Here is an 18,891-nt window from a genome sequence, read left to right on the forward strand (position 1 = left end):
TCTTCTCGTCGCTTCGTTGGCCTCATCGCCTCGGTTCCTGCGGCGGAATCAATGCCAAAGCCGCCCGGTCAGCCTCCTCCATTGATGCTTCACGGGCGGCGCAGTGAAGACCGGACGACGCGCGCCCCTCGCCCGCCACGCGTACACACGGCGGCTCCGCCTATATAAGCCGCCCCTCCCGCACCGGTGAGACGCACAGACTCTCCACCGCCGACGCCCCCGTTCCTCGACGCCCTCGTTCCTCCCTCTCTTCTCGCCGTTTCCAGTTCACCCGATGGCCGAGCGCTTTCCAGGCGATGGCGCGGAGGGGAAAGCCTTCGGTCGCCGCCACCTTCATGAGGACGAAGCTCGGCATCTCTATGAGGCCGAGTACCCGGTCCCATCGGACATGTGGGTGCCCCCGGCGTGGAGGATCAGCGCCGGCGGGGTCCCGGTGCCACCGCCGCCCACCGGGGCGGCGCGTCGTGCGGAGATCGCCCGTATCCGGTCCTCTCTGCCGCTGGCGGCGATGGAAGGGCCGAGGTACATCCCCGACAGCCCGCTGTGGGAGCAGTACTTCCATCGCCGCCACGCCGAGCAGCTCGAGGCCACCAATGGCGTTGTGCCCTCCGGCAGGCTCAACTCCGACGGTCGCCGCCGATGGTGGGGCGCGCCTGGCTGCACGCTGGAGGCCATCCTCGAGTACATCGAGGGCGGCAACACGCCTAAGCTGGAGTACCCCTCTCCCCCTCCTTCTCCCGCCGACGGGGGAGCTCGTGGACGCCGAGAAGCATGGACCCGGCGTCCTCCTCCTCATCCGGCCGCTCGTTTGGCTCTCCCTCCCTCCTCCCCGTCAAGCCGGAGCCCCAGGACACGCCGATCAGCTAGCGCACCCGCCGCTCTGGCGTCCGCATCGCCGAGTCCTCCCCCACCTCTGCCCGGCTCGTCAGGCCGAAGGTGGAGCCCGACCTCCCCGCGGAGTACGATGCCATAGTCCGGTGCGGCTTCTCCGACGAGGCCGCCCTAAAGTGGGCGCGGGACGACTACCTCCGCGACGAGATGGTCCGGCATGTTGGGGAACGTAGTAATTTCAAAAAATTTCCTACGCACACGCAAGATCATGGTGATGCACAACAACGAGAGGGGAGAGTGTTTTCTACGTACCCTCGTAGACCGGAAGCGGAAGCATTATAACAACGCGGTTGATGTAGTCGTACGTCTTCACGGCCCGACCGATCAAGCACCGAAACTACGACACCTTCGATTTTTTGCACACGTTCAGCTCGATGACGATCCCCAAACTCCGATCCAGCAAAGTGCCGGGGATGAGTTCCGTCAGCACGACGGCGTGGTGAAGATCTTGATGTTCTACCATCACAGGGCTTCGCCTAAGCACCGCTACAATATTATCGAGGATTATGATGGAGGGAGCACCGCACATGGCTAAGAGATCAATGATCAATTGTTGTGTCTCTGGGGTGCCCCCTGCCCCTGTATATAAAGGAGTGGAGGAGGGGGCCGGCCAAGGAGGGTGGCGCGCCCAAGGGGGGGAGTCCAACTCCCACCGGGAGTAGGACTCCCCTTTTTCCTATTAGGAGTAGGAGAGGGAAGAAAGAGGAAGGAGGGAGGAAGGAAAGGGGGGCCGGCCCCCCTCCCAATTCGGATTGGGCTTGGGGGGGGGCCCTCCCTTGCTCCTTTCCCCTCCTTTCCACTAAGGCCCAGTAAGGCCCATATACCTCCCGGGGGGTTCCGATAACCTCTCCGTGATCCGGTATTGTCCCAATCTTACCCGGAACCTTTCTGGTGTCCAAATATAGTCGTCCAATACATCGATCTTTATGTCTCGACCATTTTGAGACTCCTCGTCAAGTCCGTGATCACATCCGGGACTCCGAACAACCTTCGGTACATAAAAATATATAAACTCATAATGAAACTGTCATCGTAATGTTAAGCGTGCGGACCCTACGGGTTCGAGAACAATGTAGACATGACCGAGACACGTCTCCGGTCAATAACCAATAGCGGAACCTGGATGGTCATATTGGTCAGACCGCATAACAACATACGTTGTTCCCTTTGTCATCGGTATGTTACTTGCCCGAGATCCGATCGTCGGTATCTCAATACCTAGTTCAATCTCGTTACCGGCAAGTCTCTTTACTCGTTCAGTAATACATCATCTTGCAACTAACGTATTAGTTGCATTGCTTGCAAGGCTTAAGTGATATGTATTACCGAGAGGGCCCAGAGAAACCTCTCCGACAATCGGAGCGACAAATCCTAATCTCGAAATACGCCAACTCAACATGTACCTTTGGAGACACCTGTAGAGCACCTTTATAATCACCTGGTTACGTTGTGACGTTTGGCAGCACACAAAGTGTTCCTCCGGTAAACGGGAGTTGCATAATCTCATAGTCATAGGAACATGTATAAGTCATGAAGAAAGCAATAGTAAGATACTAAATGATCGGGTACTAAGCTAATGGAATGGGTCATGTCAATCACATCATTCTCCTAATGATGTGATGCCGTTTAATCAAATGACAACTCATGTCTATGGTTAGGAAACATAACCATCTTCGATTAACGAGCTAGTCAAGTAGAGGCATACTAGTGACACTTTGTTTGTCTATGTATTCACACAAGTATTACATTTCCGATTAATACAATTCTAGCATGAATAATAAACATTTATCATGATATAAGGAAATAAATAATAACTTTATTATTGCCTCTAGGGCATATTTTCTTCACGGCAGCGCCGAGCCCTGCAGGAGATAGCCGCCCGCCAGCGTCGCCGCGAGGACGAGAACGACGTAGTGATCCTCGACAGTGACGAGGACGAGGACGCCCCCGGACCGTCCTATCCGCCGCGCCAACCTGGGGAGGGGTGCAGCAGGGACGACGGCCGCGGAGGAGGCGACGACGACGACGGCGGCGGCGGCTACACGCAGTTCTACAGGCTCCTCGGCATGTAGAGCTTCAAGGGCGGCGGGCGGCGAGGAACGACGAGGGCGAGGCGGGTCTAATAGTATTTTTTTTCTTATTTTGTAAAATATTTTTATACATGTATGAACTCGCCGAAGTTTGGTTGAATTTGCACCCTGTTTGTGCCGGATTTTTTTTAAAATAAACCTGGGCGCGGCGACTGCGGAGCATCACGCCCCCAGCTCGCGGTTAGTGCCGATACGCCCCCAGGCGACGATTCTTAGCGCCTCCTGGAGGGTCAACGGCTGTAGATGCTCTTAGTTAGCTTTGGGCTTGCGTGCCTTGTTGCCGGTTGTGGCAAGTTTGCTACATTCTGTTTACTTTGTGCTGGTGTGACCTTTTGCTACTTGCGTGTTGTCTTACTACCTCGTTGGCTCTGTTGGGATTTATTAATTTAAAGTCGGGTCTCGGTCTTTTCTCTAAAAAAAGAAGTGGGAATCCGGTAACAGCTCTGTTACGAAAATCTTGAGAGAGTAAATTAACCTTGTTCGCACCACAACACATCATGGAAATAGATCATAATCTCAAACTTACTTGCTGAACGAGGTTAGGTAAGTGGGACAATGAGGACCGATGGGAAGGAGAGGTGCGTAGAAACTTCTGGCCATAGCCGCTCTGGGAGTCTCGGGGAAGCCACGGGATCGTGCCGAGAATGAGTCAAGATTTTGGCTACCACCAGCATGAAGGCGAGCGAGGCCACCATGTCTCCTTGTCACCTAGGATTGGCAACGATGCCGTCATGATGAGCAAATGTTATCCTCTTGTGGGTCTAAAGAACAAAGGATGTTCTGAAGAACAGATAACATGACTCCGACTAAAGAGAGCACAACAGAGGATGGTCTGAAGAACAGAGAACATGCGTACAACTAAGGAGAGCACAATCTACAGCATCGCTATTTCCAATGTTTGTGTGTGGCGAGCTGTCAAAAATATTTATCGAGGCAAATATTAATCATCCATCACATTTAGCTGGCTCTAGGAGAACGGATCTTCAACTCGTTCCTTTCCCCAAAAAATACACCAAAAATAGCATGAAATTAAAAGCAATTGTCTAGCACGTAGCTGGTGCAACTATGCCTGAGAAAACAAGGTGCTGACCGACGATTTTCCGACTGTCTACTACAACAAGTTTTGCCCGGCTCCGGTGAGGGAGGGGCGATGATAGCGGCGCGCCTTCGGCTCGCTTCAGTGCTTGTAGTCGTCCCTAGATAGTTTACGGATCTAGATGTAATTTTTATTATTTTTGGTATTTGTTATACTATCATAACTGATGATGAATAGGTCGGAAGTTTTTCCACAAAAAAACAAGGTGCTGACAAAAAAAAGGTGCAACTCCATACTTACATCCAACTAAACAACAAACAACCTACAGAAGAGATCAACTAAATAACAATTCCAATGACTACATTGGAATTAAATATGATTTGGCTCAAAGAACACGATGAATACAATGAAGCACATAGACGAATATAAGAATTTCAAGAAATTAACGAAATGTCTCATCCTAACCACCAAAACCAAATAAAAAAAATGAGATGAGATCGGTGCACGTAGCTCGCCTCCTGGCTTACATGGGAGGGAAAGGACTCGAACCGAACCCCATATCAAAGGACCACATCTGTATCATCTCACTGCTAGAGAAGCTGGGGCCAGCATAGCCATTGTGGACTAGGGCGTTGAGGTCCCCTCCGGAGCTCACCATGTCAGGCCGTCTCTCCTGCTGCTGAGGTGGTGCTGGATACAACGCGGGAGACCCCATGTCTATGATGCCGGTTGCGGGAGTCCTGGATTAAGGGGTCCTCGGGCGTCCGGCTTGCTATCCATGGGCCAGACTGATGGGCTGTGAAGATACGAAGACCAAAAACTACACCCGTATTCGGATGGGACTCTCCTTGGCGTGGAAGGCAAGCTTGGTGACCGAATATGTAGATTCCTTTCTTTGTAACCGACCTTGTGTAACCCTAGATCCTCCCGGTGTCTATATAAACCGGAGGACTTAGTCCGGAAAGACAAATACTCATCACCATAGTCATACATGCTAGACTTCTAGGGTTTAGCTATTACGATCTCGTGGTAGATCAACTCTTGTAATACTCATATCCATCAAGATCAATCAAGCAGGAAGTAGGGTATTACCTCCATAGAGAGGGCCCGAACCTGGGTAAACATCGTTTCCCCTGTCTCCTGTTACCATCGACCTTAGACACACTGTTCGGGACCTCCTACCCGAGATCCCCCGGTTTTGACACCGACATTGGTGCTTTCATTGAGAGTTCCGCTGTGCTGTCCCCAAAAGGTTCTATGGTCCCTTCAATCGTCAACAATGACGCTGTCCAAGGAGAAACCTTCCTCCCCGGGCAGATCTTCGTGTTCGGTGGCGTCGCACTGCGGGCCAACTCGGTTGGCCGCCTGGAGCAAATCGATAGCTACGCCCCTGGCCATCTGGTTAGATTTGGGAGACTGAATTACGTTGCGGACATCCATGGAGATTTGATCTTCGCCGGATTCGAGACCGCGGCGACCTCTCCTGGCCACCTTGACGAACATGACCTAAATCGGTCGTCAGACCGCATCGAGGAGATAGCTCCTATGACCACTCCGGCCTTAGATCCAGAGCGCATTGCGGCATCCAAGGATCGGAGGCTCGACCCCACCACGGAGGCCACAGATTCCTCGGCGTTGGAGCCGCACATGGACTTAACCTCGCGCAATATCTGTGCCATCGGAATTCTGGAGTCGTTTCTGGCTATAAGTTCCGAACCATGTGAGCCTGCGGACACTGAACTCGATCTCTCATCGATCTTCGAATTCAGCGCCGCAGACATCTTCCAGCACTCGCCTTTGGGCGATATGCTAAACCGATTAAAAATCCTGTCCTTGGCGGGGGACTCACAGCCGAACTCTGTCCGGTCCGGACCGGGGGTTGATGATTGGGAATTTTGCTTCCCACCCGCCACCCACTTCATAGCCACTGTCGAGGACTTAACCGACATGCTTGATTACGGCTCCGAAGAAATCGACAGTATAGACGACGATGCCGACAGGGAGCAAGGCCAAGACCCGCCATTCACTGGACGGTGGACGGCCACTTCCTCACATGAGGTATACATGGTAGATACGCCCAAAAATAACAGCGGCGATGACAAGGAAAACCCAGTGAAGGAGGACCCTCCTAAGACACAACCAAAGCGCCGACGTCAACGACGCCGCTTTAAATCACGCAGCAGCAGAGACAACAATACCGGCACAGGAAATGACAACACTCCGGATGGCGCCGGAGACATAGAGGAGTCCGAGGAACAAACGGCTGAACAAGACCATCGGGAAGAGGGGTAATTCTTCCCTGACGAACAGGCCACAGAAGAAGACTCGGAGGATGGTAGTTACCATCCGCTCTCGGAGGAGGAGGTGAGCCTCGGCAACGAAGACTTCATCGTGCCTGAGGAACCTCTCGAGCAGTAGCGCTTTAAGCTTCAGCTAATAGCCACTACGAGGAGCCTGAAAAAGGAGCAGCAGTAGCAGCTTCAAGCTGATCAAGACCTGCTCAATGACAAATGGACCGATGTCCTGGTAGCCGAAGAATACGACCTTAAACGACAAGCCAAAAGTTACCCGAAGCGCAAATTGCTACCTCAGTTCGATGATGAGGCGCCAGAACCCACACCAGCATCACGCAATGCGGTTGATCGGCTATCGCGCGACCGGGATAAAACGACAACCCGAGCCGAAAAACGGATAGTCCCACCTCGCCGTAAAGGCAGGGATAAGACAACTCGGGGCTATACATATGACCTTTGTCAAGACCTGGACAGTAGAGCGGGACATACAAGATCGATCTACGGATCGCGAGGACGTGCCTTGACACGCGACGATGGCTACCTATTCGGACGTGACAAACCTAGTCATGCTCGAGCCGATAACTATAGAAGGACTCCATCGGAGCTATGTCGCGACGCGGCTCGATATAGAGGCGCCGCACACCCTCTTTGCTTCACTGATGAAGTAATGGGCCATGAATTCCCCGAAGGATTCAAACCCGTCAATATTGAATCATACGACGGAACAACCGATCCCGCAGTATGAATCGAGGATTTTATTCTCCACATTCACATGGCCCGCGGAAATGACCTCCATGCTATCAAATACCTCCCACTAAAACTCAAAGGGCCAGCTCGGCACTGGTTAAATAGCCTGCCTAAAAATTCCATCGGCAGCTGGGAGGTGGAAGAAGCCTTTCTCGACAACTTCCAAGGTACATATGTCCGGCCACCAGACGCCGATGACTTAAGTCACATAGTTCAACAGCCCGGGGAGTCAGCCAGGAAATTCTGGACTAGGTTCCTAACTAAAAAGAACCAGATTGTCGACTGTCTGGATGCAAAAGCCCTAGCGGCCTTTAAATACGTCATCCGCAATGAATGGCTCGCCCGCCACCTCGGCCAAGAAAAGCCGAAATCTATGGCCGCCCCCACGGCCCTCGTGACCCGCTTTTGTGTGGGTGAGGACAGCTGACTGGCTCGTAGTAAAAATACGGCCAACGAGGCAGGCCCCTCTGAGGCCAAAAACAGCAACAGCAAGCTCCGACGCATCAGACACAAACGCCGAAGCAATGCGATAACACCGATGAAACTGCTGTAAACGCCGGATTCAGCGGCTCCAAGTCCGTTCAGCGGAAAAAGCCGTATCAAAGAAACAATCAGGGACCATCTAGCATGGACCGTATACCTGACCGTCCGTGCCAAATCCATGGCACCCCGCACAAACCAGCCAATCATACCAACAGAGATTGCTGGGTTTTTAAGCAAGCCGGCAAGTTAAACGCCGAGAATAAACAAAAGGGATCGCAGAGCGAGGACGATGACGAGGAGCCCCTGCAGCCAACCACAAGGGGACAGAAGAAGTTTCCCCCTCAAGTCAAAACGGTGAACATGATATATGCTACACACATCCCCAAAAGGGAGCGCAAGCGCGCACTAAGGGACGTTTATGCGATAGAGCTAGGCGCCCCAAAATTAAACCCATGGTCATCATCCGACCAGTATCCGGCACGGCGGATCAGCTGCACTAGTCCTAGACCCAATCATCGACGGATTGCACCTAACGCGAGTCCTCATGAACGGTGGCAGCAGCCTCAACCTGCTCTATCAGGACACAGTACGCAAAATGGGCATTAACCCATCACAAATCAAACCTACAAGGACTACCTTTAAAGGAGTCATACCAGGCGTAGAGGCCCGCTGTACGGACTCAGTGACACTAGAGGTTGTCTTCGGATCTCTGGATAACTTCCGAAGCGAGGAGTTAATCTTTGATATCGTCCCCTTTCGCAGCGGCTATTACGCACTTCTCGGACGAACCGCACTCGCTCGATTCAATGTGGTACCTCACTACGCTTATTTCAAGTTCAAGATGCCTGGCCACGTGGCGTATAACAATTAATGGAAATACGGAATGCTCCCACCATACCGAGGAGCACACAACGGCCTTAGCAGAAGAAATACAACACGACCTTTTCCAGCAGAACTTTAGTTCAGTAGACAAGCCCCTGGACACCATTAAAAGAGTCCAGACTATTCTACAGCAAGACAGTCCGGCTCGTCAAGAGCTTAATTAGCAATTTGGCCCCTATCCCAATCCCGATCAAACAGCGACATTCATACCGCACGTACATAACTATGCACTCAAAATCCCATGGGTATCAACGGAGGCATAGCTAGCTCACGATCCACAGTGCGGCTCGACCGACCCTTGGATTCGCACACCTTCACCTTTCCTTTTCATTTTGGGTTTTTCTCTTTTCGAGGCTTCTTCTGATAACCCGATCATCGGACCGATCACGGAACGGACACACCAAGGAGGCAAGGAGCTTTGGCGTACACGGGAATCCCTAGGTGGTCTCTGCTAACAATTGCTATACCTGTTTTACATACCCACACGCAGCTCGCTCTTGGTCATGGCATGTTAAATAGCCTTACTTGCTTATCGTATTACTTGTACAAGTACGCCCCGACGTATTAGTCACATTACAATGGTAAATAAATGGTAGCGTTAGCTTATTACTTAATTTTCCCTTTTTCCTTACCTTTGTATTTATTAGTCATTGCACACATACACTCTGGTACATTTTACTTCACCAGGGGCTTTCGCGCCCCGCAATACGGCAATAAAGTCCGAACACCTTTTTCAGTGCAGTTCGGTACCCCGAACTTATAGCATTATATGCATCGGCTCCGAATCATGTCTTTGGTCAATAGTTGGGTTGCCCGGCTCCTGTGCTTACTACCTTACGTTCCACTATATCGGCTAGGGTAGTAAAGGGAGAACTACTGCGATTGTGTCCCGGTTCTTCCGGACGAGTGCCTCAGTAGAGAAAGCCAAAAACTGACTGTCATGATGCAGCGCGAGCCGGTCAGCTATTCGAGAGGTTTCAAATCCTTAGAGATTTTTTCCGCTTTATGCCACTAGTAGAAAAAGGGTCAAACGTGAACCACATTAGTGCCGGTTTGAATTTGAGCCGTCACTAATGGTACCATTAGTGCCGGTTCGAACGACTATGCATTAATGCCGGTTCGTGTTGAACCTTTAGTACCAGTTCGTGCCACGAACCGGTACTAAAGGGGTGATGGCAGGCTGGCGTCAGGCTGGGGCCCCACGATTACCTTTAGTACCGGTTCGTGGCACAAACCGGTACTAAAGGGCTAACCTTTAGTACCGGTTTGTGCCACGAACCGGTAGTAAAGGGGTCTGACCTATAGTACCGGTTTGTGACACAAACCGGCATTATAGGGCAATTTTCAAACTCTTCCCCCCCCCCCCCCCCCGTGTGTCGCCATTTCAGTTCTGAAAAAATCAAAAGAAAATGATAAAAACTTCAAAAAATAAAATCCTTCGAGAGGTAGTTATATTACTACATCCACTAGTTAGAAAAATTTGAAAACTTAAATTTGGACATGTTTTGCAAAAAGTGTAGGGAAAATGTAAAACGGCTATAACTTTTGCATACGATGTCGGAAAAAAACGTATAATATATCAAAAAATTCAGCACGAAAATCCGCATCCGATGGAAACGGCCTACGACCTGTTTGCAATTTTTTAGAATCCTCAAATTCCAAAAGGAGAAAAAGATATGGTCAAATTTAAGTTTTTAAAAAAAATTGTTAAATCTGGTCAAACTACTTATTCAAGAAGTATTAATGTTACTACATAATTATTCAAGAATATTAGTGTTACTAAATAATTATTTCAATTTTTTGAATTTTTGTCAAATCTGGTGAAACTATGGTCAAACTATGGTCAAACTATGGTCAAACTGTGGTCAAACTATGGTCAAACTGTGGTCAAACTATGGTCAAACTTATTCAAGAAATATTAGTGTTACTAAATAATTACTGTTTTTAGAATAATAGTTTCAAACTCAAATAGTGAAATGTGTGACTTCATGCTCAAGCTAAACTCCTGAGGGTTAATAGGATTGGCATCTTACTATTGTCAGGAAAACAACAAGTGCAGACTTGGAAACGAAGGAGAATAGAACCCGAAAGTTAAGTGTGCTCGGGCTGGAGTAGTGAGAGGGATGGGTGACCGGTCGGGAAGATAGATGATTTGGAATGAGGGATCCACACTTGAGCAATTGAGAGAGGTGATTAGAGACTAAATCACCAAATAATTCAGAAAAACTAAAAATCGGAAAAAATAATCAAAAAAAAATTCCAAAATTTTCAAAAAAAAAAATTCAACGAAAAACCTTTAGTACCGGTTGGTAACACCAATCGGTACTAAATGTACCCCATACGAGGGCGCGAGCTCACGCCACGTGGTGGCACTTTAGCGCCTGTTCGTGCCGAACCGGTACTAAAGGGGGGGGGGGCTTTAGTGCCCACCAATTAGTGCCGGTTATGGAACCGGCACTAAAAGCCCTTACGAACCGGTTTTAAAGCTCCGTTTTCTACTAGTGTGCGAGGAATCGGTTTCTTATCCGATCAAGTGCGTGTAATGCCCCAAGTTCGGCCTTCCGAATACCAGGGGCTTCGCCAAAATTCTCATTGTCAAACTCCTATGGCTAAGTGAGGGCGATAAAGGCCGTATAGTCTGATTGCCTTGTTCATTGCGCTAAACACCTCCTTTAAGGACCAGAATATGGAGTAAAGAGTGTTTAATTTATCCCGAACATCCCCGTACTATCTACGTGGGGGCAAAAGCCGACGACTGGCCAACCCTCAGATTTCATAAACGACCGCACAGGAGGTAAAATTTTAAAATCACAAGCATTATATTACATAACATCATTGTTCCATATTACAGGATAGGATGGGAATATAACATCCTTCGTACATTGTTCCGCCGCAAGGCGGGATCCCTCCAGGACACCATCAAAATATAACTCGGGACAGCGTGCTCCTTGCCCTCAGGCGGGCCCTCGGTCATTAGCTTCTTGGCATCCATCTTCGCCTAGTGTGTCTTGACGCGTGCAAAGGCCATCCGTGCACCTTCGATACAGACCGACCGCTTTATAACCTCAAGCCATGGGCAGGCATCAACAAGCTACTTCACAAGTCCGAAGTAGCTGCTGGGTATTGGCGCGGCAGGCCACAGTCGGACTATCAGCTCCTTCATGGCTAGCTCGGCCGCCTTGTGCAGCTCGACCAGCTATTTCAGCTGGTCGCTGAAGGACACCGGATGTTCTGGTCCAAGATATTGAGACCAGAACAATTTCTCCGTAGAACTCCCTTCTTTGGCTCGATAGAACTCGACAGCATCTGATACGCTACGGGGCAAATCCGTAGACGCTCCTGGAGAGCTCCAAATTCGGGTAAGTAAAAAGAACGCTTCCTTCACAGATGTGCTTTGCATAATGAACGCCTTACCCGCCGCGATCTTCTTGGCCGCTTGGATTTCCTGAAGGGCGCTCGGCTCGAGCCTCTTGTGCGCTCGGGCGGGCGTTCGCAAGTTCGGACGCTTGCGTCTTAGAATCGCGCTCCAAGGACTCGTACTTCTTGACGGTGTCCTGGAGCTCTTGCTAGACCTCGCCGACCCGGTCCTCATGCTTCTCGCGCGCGGCGCGCTCCTTGGACGCTTTATCCTCGGCCTCAGCTAACGCCTTCTTGAGGGCCGCCACCTCGGTCGTGGCCCTTAACAAAGTTCTTGACGCTTTAGTCAGCACGAAACATTCATCCTTCCTAAAATATACGCGCAGGTTACTGCATACCTTGGCTGTCCCCCAGCTGCTTCTTTACGAGGCCGAGCTCTTCGTTGGCCCGCTCCAGGCTCTACTTCAGGCCGGAGACCTCCGCTGTATGAGCGGCAGCAGCCAGCAGCGACGCCTGCTTATTCACATAGACATCTTATGTTAGACTCCTGCAAAAATTGTTTTGATCCTCTATTCGGCTTTTTTTTCGAACACCGAACAGAGCATCAGGGGCTACTATCCACACTGTGATATTCTTTCTACGATTATTACCTCAAAGCTTGTTAAAAGGCTAGCGCAGGCCTCGGTCAGTCCGCTTTTGGCGGACTGAACCTTTTCGATCACCGCACCCATAAGGACACGGTGTTCATCCACAATGGAGGCGCCTCGCAGCGCTTCCAGCAGATTATCCGGTGCCTCTGGTTGGACAGAGGTCTCCGGCGGAACAGGCACACCTCCTCCTTTCGGGGAAGGCCGATCGCTGGACTCTGGAGCCGTGTTGGTCTCCGAAAGGGTATCCGGCTGAGGGCCAAATGGAACTTGGCCCCCATCACCAGTCCCCATGGGGCCTTTTTCCCCCATGTGTCTGGCGGCCGAGGAGTCATCCTGGGGCGCCACCCTGACGATCTCCGGAACCTCGCCCCCGGTCTGGGAAGGTCCTTTGGGACACCACCTCGTCAACACCCTTGGGCGAGACAGAGTGAGCGGGCGACGGAGACATGCTAGCCATCTCCTTTGAGTCTAGCGAACCCTCTGTCGAGGATCGCGGGGAGCCGTCGCGGGCCGGACTGTAATGGCATAATTTAAACACATTGAACTGGAAAGGCCAGGTATTTGGAGGTGCATAGGGTTTTTGGTACTTACGAGGCGACCCGAGGCTTGGTCCGAGGCATTCGCTCCGGACTGCTATCGACATCCCATGTGGAGTTATCCACAAGGGAGCCCTTCCCCCTCTTGGGCGCCTTCGCCTCCAGATTCGTGGAAGCCCCCCTTTCTTCCTTCCCCCTCAGGGGGAGCCGCCTTCTTCCTCCTCCTCGCCGTCGTCTTCGGTGGCCGAAGAGTCAGTCTCGTCTTCGGACGACATGTCCGAAGCACCCTTTCGGCGAAGGCCACTCCTGGTCCCTTTGGTTGTACTCTTGGTCTTCTTCTCCGGCACATCATAAGGCGCCGGAAACAACATCTTTGTCAGGAGTGGAGTCTCCTCATCTTCGGGTAGCGGAGCGGGACAATTAATCCGCCCCGCTATGTCGGTCTAGGCCTAAAAGAAATTGATAGGAAGGCTTAGACTCCTTCCTCAAAATATGCCAGTAAAAGCTATACCTTGAAAACATGAAAAAGCTTACCGAATTAGCCTGGCGCTTTAAGCTAAGCCCACAATCCACGGTCATAGGCGGTGGTGTCTTGCCGGCCTTGAAGAACACTTTCCAGATGTCTTCGTGCGTCGTGCTGAAGAGCTCTAGCATCGTCTGGTGCTTGGCCAGATCGAACTCCCACAAATAGCAGGTCTGGCGTTGGCACGGAAGGATGTGGCGGATGAGCATAACCTGGATCACATTGACAAGCTTGATCTTCTTGGTTATCATGTTCTGGACGCACGTCTGGAGCCCAGTCAGCTCATTCGAAGATCCCCAGGACATGCCCTTCTCTTGCCAGGAGGTGAGCTGCATCGGAACTCTGGATCGGAATTCGGGGGCCACCGCCCAGTTGGTATCGCGCCGCTCGGTGATGTAGAACCACCCCGATTGCCATCCTTTCACCATCTCCACGAAGGAGCCTTCGAGCCAGGTGATATTGGGCATCTTGCCCACCATGGCACCTCCGCGCTCTGTTTGTTAGCCGCTCACCACCTTCGGCTTCACGTTGAAAGTCTTCAGCCATAGGCCGAAATGAGGCGGGATGCGGAGAAAGGCCTCGCATACGACTATAAATGCCGAGATGTTGAGGATGAAGTTGGAGGCTCGATCATCGAAGTCCAGCCCATAGTAAAACATCAGTCCGCGAACAAACGGGTGGAGAGGGAATCCCAGCCCGTGGATGAAATGCGCGAGGAACACCACCCTCTCATGAGGCTCGGGGGTAGGGACGATTTGTCCCTTGGCCGGGAGTCGGTGAACGATCTCCTTGGCCAGGTATCCGGCCTCTCGGAGCTCCTTGATATCTCTCTTCTTAACAGAGGAGGCCATCCACTTGCCCCCAGCTCCGGATCCGGACATGGTTGGAGTGCTTTCTCGGGCGAGGAAAGCTAGAGCTTGGGCGCTAAAGCTCAAGAATGGAGGGGCAGAGGAAGGAGAAGGCGTGGGTGAATGAAGATGGATCCTTACCCCTTTAAAAAGGCCGCGAATGTTAAACGCCTCCCTACTCGCCTTAAAACTCGCCTATTCCCAAGGGTTGTGTAAACGGCATGGTTGGGTTGCCCGCACCCGTATTGATGAGGATCCCGCAATAAGGGGACACGATCTCTGCTTTGAGAAGACGTGCCAATGGCAACCGCGTCTCGAGACGTGGAGCGGCAGACGAAAAACTGTTTGAAATTACGACCGGACAGATATGATGTCATGTTGCAAAAAGTTGTCAGCAGATTGGGCTCGTGTAAAATTATATTCTCTCCGCGGTTGTGTGTGGTGTATGTGTTACAGGTCCGGACACGTCGATGCGTCCGAAGACTATCCTGGAGTTCGGAAAGGGGAACCCGCCTTGCAATGCCGAAGACAAATCTGCGCGCCGGACTCCTCGTCATTGAAGCCAGGTTCAGGGGCTACTATGGGAGTCCTGGATTAAGGGGTCCTCAGGCGTCCGGCCTGCTACCCATGGGACGGACTGATAGGCTGTGAAGATACGAGGACCGAAGACTGCACCCATGTCCAGTTGGGACTCTCTTTAGCGTGGAAGGCAAACTTGGCGATCGAATAGGTAGATTCCTTGCTTTGTAACCGACCTTGTGTAACCCTAGATCCTCCCGGTGTCTATAAACTGGGGGACTTAGTCCGGAAAGACAGATACTCATTACCATAGTCATACAGGCTAGACTTCTAGGGTTTAGCCATTACGATCTCGTGGTAGATCAACTCTTGTAATACTCATATCCATCAAGATCAATCAAGCAGGAAGTAGGGTATTACCTCCATAGAGAGGGCCCGAACCTGGGTAAACATCGTGTCCCCTGTCTCCCGTTATCATCGACCTTAGACGCACAGTTCGGGACCCCCTACCCGAGATCCGCCGGTTTTGACACCGACACCGGTGGCGACACATGGAGCTGGCGGCGGTGCCTGGGAATGGATTTTTGACATGTGTTCGCTGATGCTCTTGAGAAGCATGTCCACCTTGTAGCCAACTCTGGTGAACTCCTCGATGTTGAGGCCAACATGGCATGAGTGGTCACCATGCATGGTTTTGTGAAGGAGGTACCTGATCTCGCCGTCCTCGCACTAGTGGCGGGTCTTGTTGACCTGGTCCCGGAGCTTGTCAATGCACTTGGTGATGAAGCCCTCCTGGTTCATCACCTCCTTGCACTGCCCCATCTTCGGCATGCTTTTGAATTGATTCAGGATATCCACCGCCTCGACCTGGGAAGGGAACACCTCCGGCGCCGCCTTGCCCTTGCCGTACACCAGTATGCAGGTCTTAGCATCGCACATGATGGCTAGTTCGTCCGCCTTCTTCATCAGGCCCTTGAGGTGCTTCTTGAATCTATGGCGCCGGGTCGAGTCGTGGGGGATGTATTGGAGGGTCACGTTGCGAGCCATTGTTGGCAAGAGGATAAAACCAGTGAAGGAAAAGAAAGTTGCTGGTTTCGACGAGGGAGGAGGGGTGGATTTATAATGGAGGGATCACCGTGATTTGGTAAGAGTTTACTGTGACAGGTACGAAGAAGATTGCCTTATTTAGTACTTGTGAACACGATCGAATATCTAAAAGATCTCCCATCTGTAAATTTGCCGTCAATTTAAACCTACTAACTTGGACTTGATAGCACATTACCGTTCCCCCATATGACGGGAGCGAGACATATCATACGCGTGCTAATGGTTTCCCCGCGATGTATCTGCTCGTGCTGGAACGCTTCACACGCGAGACAATGATAACCTTCTTAGCCCATCAAGCCATGCAAATGAATGGACCGAACTTCCTATCGGTCAAGCCCATATAGACACTAATTTTGTACGAAACAAATAAAAATACCGACGCAAAAACCTCATCGCTGGAAGGAACAAAGAAAGCTTGGAGGAAAAATAAAAAATAAATAGGCTCAAATCCTATTGCACTAACTCTCATACTACTATGATTTTCAAAGTATTCGACCAACCGGCTAACCAAAAAATGAGGCCAGAAAATACATGAAAAGGAAAGTATCCATTCATCTATCAAAAGGTTGCCATGTTTAATTAGTTGTGGTTGACTAAGATGAGATAAACAAAACAAGATAAGTTGCCATGCTTTGTGGGCCACAAAAGAACATAGAAAACAAATGCAAAAGGTGAATGACTTTGATAGTAAAACTGCGACATATCCAACAACACACACATACACTCACCTTTTTAAACACACACACACACATGCTATCCATATGAGCACTTCCAAGATACCGAGCGTCACAACATCTCACTACTATAGATTCAGAAGCACTTACACCTCATCATTGATGGGCCACTAACCACGCGTTAGTGATGTGCATTACCACTGACTGGTCGACTCAGGCGCATCAATGATAAACTTTTTGGGGCTAGGCAGAATTCTTATCCCAGGCTGGTCTAAAAATGACCCACCTGTGATATTATGTTCCAAAGACAAAATTTGTGTCAAAGGGCATCTGGCCTAGTTGTATGATTCTCGCTTAGGGTGCGAGAGGTCCCAAGTTCAATTCTTGGAATGCCGGTGCTTTTTTGTCTTTATTTTCTTTTCCCATTTTTACACATATAGCAGAATTTCTTTCATGTAGCTAGCGAACTATAGATGTCATGAAAATCAATGTGTAAAGTAACGTTGCATTCGGAGATACAGTCCAATGTTCGAATCATCTTCTCGGTTCTCCGGCAAACCAAGGGAGGCGGTACGGCTGCGGTCCCTCAAGATAGCTAGATTCCACACCAAATTCCCCTTTTCAAGGGCCTTTTCCCCACTCAATTGTAAATAGTTCATCATCGTCTCATCAACTCATGCTTTGACTTCCAACAGAGTTAAACATCAGTCTGACAAATAAAACAAACGACCACACGATCTTCATAAGCATCGGTTGGGACTTGATCATGTGGCAGTAATTAATCCTTCCAGCAACCCAGAATGACCAACAATATTATGCATCTCTATTGCCAAAGGATAGTCACACGTCTATAGCTAAATTGATTTCCATATAGGCATGATTGGTCTGTTGATTTTCAAAGCGTGATTAGTTTCGAGCAAAAGAAAAGAAACACACGGCCACATATCCATGACTACGCACGAACTAGACAAACTCTGAACTTAACTAAGAAACAAGTGACCACGTCGAACCAGAAGCACACACAGAAGTAGCATGCAGTACATATATGGACTCCCTGGCCTGAAGTCTCCTTCGAGCTCAATGCAGCGACGGGAGACTAATAACAAACATCAGTCCTGATAGTCTATCATGCGGTCTATTACGAGCTCGATCTAGAACGAAGCGAGAAGGTTGGGTGGTCAATGGAAGGTTTACCAAATAGTGGCAAAAGCAACAGCTATAGAGGATGACAGCCCCCGTACGATTAGTCATTGGCCCCCTAGGAATTCTAATTTGTATGGACAAGTGAATCCTGTGTGAGGAATTCTAGCGAATAGCATTGCACTTTTTTTCTCCATTACCCCGAACATTAATACTGATGAGTATACGTGTTATATTGTGTATTGGGCCCGTCTTCTAGTTCCTTATATAGTTGAGGTCCGTGACCCATCTTTATACATCATATATAAATGCCTATGCACGAAGAGCAATATTTCATGCAATCATCACATCTTACTACATGATATAAGTTTCCGGGTTCTAAGGGCATCTCCAGCCGTTGGCCCCCTAGGGGGCGTCTAAAAGCGCCGCCTGGGGATGAGCCGGCGCAAAAAATGGCCCTGAGGGCGAGTCGGTCCCCAGCCGTCGGCCCCCAGGGCCGCCCCCAGGCGCATATTAAAAACAAAAAAAAGAACGTTCGGCGAAGTTATGATAAAAACTAGTTACATTTCGGCCAAACATGGCAAATTTCGGCGAAATTCGTCCAAACATTACACTAACCTAATCTAAAAAAAAGAAAGGGGCTGAAGTCATCGCCGCCGTCGCCGCCATCGTCGTCGTCGGCCTTCTCCTCCTTGACGCGGGTGCCCCTGCTGGACCCCTTCCCGGCGTCGCCATGGCGAACAGGCGGCGGCGCGTCGTCGTCATCGTCGCTGTCGCATAAGACAACGACCCCGCCTTCCTCGCGGCCACGTCGGCGCTCCTCGAAGCGGCGTAGGGCGGCGCGCTGGCGCTCCTTCTCCTTCTCCCGGCGCGCCTTCTCCATCGCAATGGAGTCCTGGCGCGCCCATTCGAGGGTCGCGTCGTCGTCGTCGAACTCCGCCTTCACCGGCGCCAGCCCCAGCTCCGTCTTCACCGGCGCCAGCCCCGGCTCCGTTTTTGGCTTCACGAAGCGCGGAGGAACCGACGAGGAGGAGGCGCGCCGGCCGCCCTCGTTGATGACGATGCCGGCGCTGCGAGTGCGCCTGCCGAGCGGCGTCTCCGACGCGGGCTCGGC

The 18,891-nt window shown here is 50.7% G+C and overlaps 1 pseudogene; it reads right to left on the bottom strand.

Annotated features, from left to right (window-relative positions):
* Positions 1-4,540: 4,540 nt before the first annotated feature.
* LOC125518822 lies at positions 4,541-15,903 on the bottom strand (annotated as a pseudogene).
* Positions 15,904-18,891: the final 2,988 nt, after the last annotated feature.

The sequence above is a fragment of the Triticum urartu genome, chromosome 7 (assembly GCF_003073215.2).
Source record: "Triticum urartu cultivar G1812 chromosome 7, Tu2.1, whole genome shotgun sequence".
In the NCBI taxonomy this organism is placed as follows: Eukaryota; Viridiplantae; Streptophyta; class Magnoliopsida; order Poales; family Poaceae; genus Triticum; species Triticum urartu.